Below are 5,211 nucleotides of genomic sequence, written 5' to 3'. Positions count from 1 at the left end.
GGATTTATGCGCTGAATATCGAGTGAGCGGCGGGCGTGAGGACCAAGCGACGTAGGGGAGGGTGAGCGTGCAACCCAACGGCTGTGATCGTCACTTGTCATGGCGGTGGTGATGGATGGGAAATTGTTGTGAGGCTCCCCGCCAGGCCAACACGCCCGGCACAACACCCCACGCTTCCCCGCTCCCTCTCTCACTCCTGCATGCCTCTTCTTCTTGGCCTTCAGGAATGATTGTAGAGTGCGGCCACGAGGGCGCGACACTGCCACCCTCACGTCCTCTCCACCACCCTGCTCCTCAATAACATCCTGGCGAGACGTCCTTCGGGGTTCAATTATATCACGGACAGCCTCTTAGCGCCGTCACGTGGATTGGTTACAGATTATCGAGTGGCCGAGCTGAGTGAGCGGCTGGGAGAGGGAGTGTCCTGGTGAGCGCAAGTGAGCTGTTGGGAACCACCTGCTGCTTGAGGTGAGGGGTGAGGGCCGTGAGGCTCTACTCTGGCTGGGGTGACGGGGCGAAGGTGGGTCGGGATGGTGCTATAGTTAAGAGTGTCGTGGTGAAAGGGTTGTGTCGGGCCGCCTCACTGATATAGTTCATTGTTTCAAGTACTGTATAGATCGAGCTAAATAATATTGTTTATGGACGAAATGTTACGCAAATACGAATTTTTCACCCTTAATCTGTGTCGCGGACAATTTGATGAGTATCTGGGGAGGCGTGAGTGAGTGCGGGCGGGAGCGGCGGCGAGCAGTTCATACTTCCATGCACGCTCGTCTGTATAATCGGTCTTGAGCCACAACTCTTCCTAGCGGCGGGACCTTCTATTCACCTGCCTCCATCTATCACCTTCCATTCCCACAGAACTCCGAGGCCACTCAGCCCTCCCCTCACCCGCCGCCTCCCTTCCCGCCTCAGTGTGGGGGTGACGCTTCGGAGACGAGGCGGGAGAGGCGGGCGGGGAGTGAGGGGAGGGCGGGGACTCATCACCAGGAAACATCAATCTGAAGAACCTTGAGTAACACGCACATGATATTTGTGTGAATAATATCAATAATTTACCCCTTTTAAAATTCTCTGCAAATCTGATAATATAATATCTCATAACCGGTTTTCTTTCAAATTCCGCAAATTCTTAAGTTGTTTTCGTTCCCAGAGTCAAAATTATTGCATCTTGAATATGTCTTATAACATTGGACCTCAGAAACAGGTTACGGTAACAGACGCGCTGAAGGTAGACGAATGTGTGGCGAGTGTGTAGCGAGTGAGTGGACGAAGACAGAGAGAGAGAGAGAGAGAGAGAGAGAGAGAGAGAGAGAGAGAGAGAGAGAGAGAGAGAGAGAGAGAGAGAGAGAGAGAGAGAGAGAGAGAGAGAGAGAGAGAGAGAGAGAGAAAGTGGTAAGCTTGCAAAACGGAATTCATCTTCCTCTCACAAAGCATATATCAGAAAAAAGGTATATACATCCATACATTCTTCTTTTCTTAGGTTATTCTTCTCATAGCGGATGTCTGCAGTTACAAAAAAAAAGTTTCCTGTATCTCAGTGTTTCCTAACTTTTCTTCTCTCGTAGTTTCCGTTGATGAGCTGCCTTTTTTTTTTTTTTTTTTTTTTTTTTTTTTTTGTGTGTGTGTGTGTGTGTGTGTGTGTGTGTGTGTGTGTGTGTGTGTGTGTGTGTGTGCGCCCTGAGTTTAGGAGATCATGGTGAAGAGGAACACAGACCTAAGAAGTGAGAGCCTTACTGTCATCTATAGTTGTGTGCCCTGGCCGACCTCTTATCAGCGTCGTCAGGAGACATCAACATATGTGTTTTCAAGACTGTTTCTCTTGCTAACAATGTAGAAATCTTGTTAATTTGTCTCTTGAACCATGAATATATGCTTTGAAAATCCATGTGGCTACAACTAGAGCCTATTGAAAGTGCGGGGAGGAGCGATACAGGAGTGTTTCAGAATGGGTCCTGAGTATAGGTGTTGCCAGTTGCGGCAACTGAGAATCACCTATATTAGTGCGTATGTGTGTTCCCAACCTTCCCATCATCTGTCTCACTCCAGCACCGTATCTCAAGGTGTTTGTCATGCGTCAGGCCTATCATCAAGGGTGTTACAACAAAGAGGAAACAAATCTCAACAAGTGTGGCCGTGCATATGAATCACGCTCGTCAAAACACTCATGACCTCATCACGCCAAGAGGATCCAAGGAGACGGTTCTCTGCCCTTCACTGCTCATGCGTGGCTAGGCTTGTACCTCATTATATAGGGTCTGTATCATGTATAGAAATCTAACTGTTATCTCCTGTATTTCATTAGCCAGCCTGTTGATGTGTCGTCATGAACATTGTATCTAGCTTTTTTATTTATGGGGTATGGAATTTTCTTTACCGTTGATTTCTTGCTGATATTTTTGTTCCCGTGTTTCTAATTTTAGGGCAGTATTTTCAGGTATAGTTTGTATAGCGTCTTTTTTCTTCATGTCCGGAGTTAATAGACTGCGTAGGAGAATAAGGAAGTAGGGAGTGAGTGAGTTGAAGAGACAAGAGGAAGGGAGTGGGGATGAACAATGAGTGAGAGGAGTGAGAGATTGAACAAGTGAAATAAAGTGAACAGGAAGAATCTAAACCTAAAGAGTCAGTCCACTTCAACATTTGATCAGTAGGTGACGCAGTAAATCATGAAGCTACATGTATAGGTGCAAATACCGAAATAAATCATCATAAGCTTATGTTGTCCACTAGTATTTGACAAAAAATCATACCACAGAAAAAAAAAAAAAAAAACACGAGGTCTATAGCAACAGCTCAGATCCCGATGATTCGGTCTCACTCGCAATGGTCGAAGCTTCAAACTGCGCACAGAAACCTGCTTTTGAGCGTGGCGATGGCGAGTATAGGCGATGTAGCGTACACGAGTCTGTAAGATCAGCGAGCTAAGCGTAAACTCGAGATGTTAGATCTTATTTACCCACTTACTTTGAGAATCTATGAACTGACTTTCCTTGCGTTCACCAGATGGCAGTAAGACAGAGGAAAAGAGGAAGGAGGAAGAAGGGAGTAGGGGTGGGGAAGGAGGGTGTGGGGGAGATAGTGAGCCGGGACGCCTTGCCCTGGGCGGAGGTGGCTCACGCGTGTGTTGATCAGGTGACAAACTCTCCGTTTCCTGTCGCGGGACTAATGTGTGGTTTGTACGACGCGTAATGTGTCTCCTCCCCGCCATTACCCGTTGTGTTGTGTCCACAGGGGAGGAGGGACGCCCGGGGGCGCACACACACCTATCACACTACTGGGCAGCCGGTGAGTATGGGGAAGTAGTTGGTGGTGTCTAGCTGACGTCTCTATCTACCGTCTCGCCTCTCTTCCTCCTCGTAAGACTTTCCACTCTCTTCCCGTGATTTGTGCGCTGTCGGCGCTACTTTCCTTAAACTCTCCAATTTTTCTTTTTCGTGTATCTGTTTCTTTGTCATACTTCTCGACTCTCACTTCCATTTTGTCTGGAGAGAGAGAGAGAGAGAGAGAGAGAGAGAGAGAGAGAGAGAGAGAGAATTACAGTACGTATAAGAGAATAATGTAATCTACTGCTGCTAGTGTTTGTTGGGGGAGTATAAATGTATGATATGATAAGCCTCTTTGCTGATAATGTAGGCATGTGTGTAGATAGAGAGGAAGAATTGCGTCGTATCAGCTATCCACCTCTGTCCACCCTCTCTCTCTCTCTCTCTCTCTCTCTCTCGCCGCAGTGTATCGTTTCATGGTCCTAACTGCACATCTTTCTTCTTCCCAAGGCCTCACCGTACACGGCTTTATACCTTCTTTTACCCTCATTTTGTCCACCTCTTTAATGTAAGAATTCTGAATCCTTCATTCCCTTACTAACAAACTCTGCTTTCCCACAGCGATAACGTGAACCAGAAAGGAGATTTCAAGACACTTCCATAATTTTCGTTAATCTTTCTTTGACTGTAGCCTACCATATTGGGGCTAGGACCTTCGATAGACCTTTTTTTTTTTGTGTACGACTTTCGTTACCCCAGGCTATGGACCATCATATATAAAAAAAAAGGCTGAGCCTTATGTGGCAAACCTTAAGAGTAGCGTTAGCTGGTATCTTTCAAATAAGATAATCTCTCCTTTTGTTCACCCATTCATTCATCATCCTAAGCAATAGTTAAGCCTTCATGCTTATTGTCTAATGTAGTGAGCTCTCTGATTTATATTCTTATTATAGAGTTGTAACTATATTTGAATGTCATTCGGATTATTACAGTGGTTACTAATATCTTCCACAGCTGTGGTAACGGGCGCGAATATGCTGCTGCTGGAGGGTCACATGGGGACTGTCGCAATGCCGTCCTGGTGCCACGCTTTGAGGATAGGAGACGATGGGTGGATCTTGATCAAGCCCCAATGTGACCCTCCAGCCAGTGCTTCCAACACAACACCACCACCACAACAGGGCTACCACCACCACCGCCGCCGCCGTTTGAGATAAGGGTAGGTGATATCTTATGAGTACTTATTTCGTTTAGCTTCTAGCTTTCTCATTTTCTAGGAGTAGTGTCTTTTTAGGTCATTCGCTGTCCATATATTTCAAATACTCGAAAGTATAAGTTGTGCCGCTGATGTAAAGTTGGCTGTCATTGGAATCGGTAGTTAGACAGACTTTCGCCTATTTGTAGTGCCTCGAAAAATTTAAAATGTCTGATTCATAGAAAATAACATTTTGTGATGTTTACGTATTACTCAATGTAAATCAGGTTTTATTTACTTGCGAGTTCAAAGCGATAAAGCACTGTCAGCCATACCTCGAGTATTATAATGTAACTTTCACATCAGACTGTCACAGGTCACCTCCTTTATCACACTTAAGGCTGTGCAGAGAGCGAGTTTATTTTGAGGGGTGCTATAAGAAGAATCAAGTTTTCATGTTAACATATGCAGTGGGGAAGGTAGACGGCGAAGTTGTACTATATTTCAGCTCCTCTCTAATCGCACAATTGCCGCATGGGGCGCTACAGTTCTTATTTGATCCTGCTAACTACTACACGCCTTTTATCAATGCATAGATTTAGCACACCACTTGCTGCAGGTTCTTTATCCATGCTCCGCCCTTCCTACTTATGTTTCTCCCTAGTATTACGCATCATAGTCTAATAAACCGTTTTCTCCACACTGGACCCTGCTTCGCGTCAGTCAGTAGTGTCTCGAAGCAGGCAAATAAAG

Source organism: Portunus trituberculatus, chromosome 40, assembly GCF_017591435.1.
Source record: "Portunus trituberculatus isolate SZX2019 chromosome 40, ASM1759143v1, whole genome shotgun sequence".
In the NCBI taxonomy this organism is placed as follows: domain Eukaryota; kingdom Metazoa; phylum Arthropoda; class Malacostraca; order Decapoda; family Portunidae; genus Portunus; species Portunus trituberculatus.
This window is presented reverse-complemented; position numbering follows the sequence as displayed.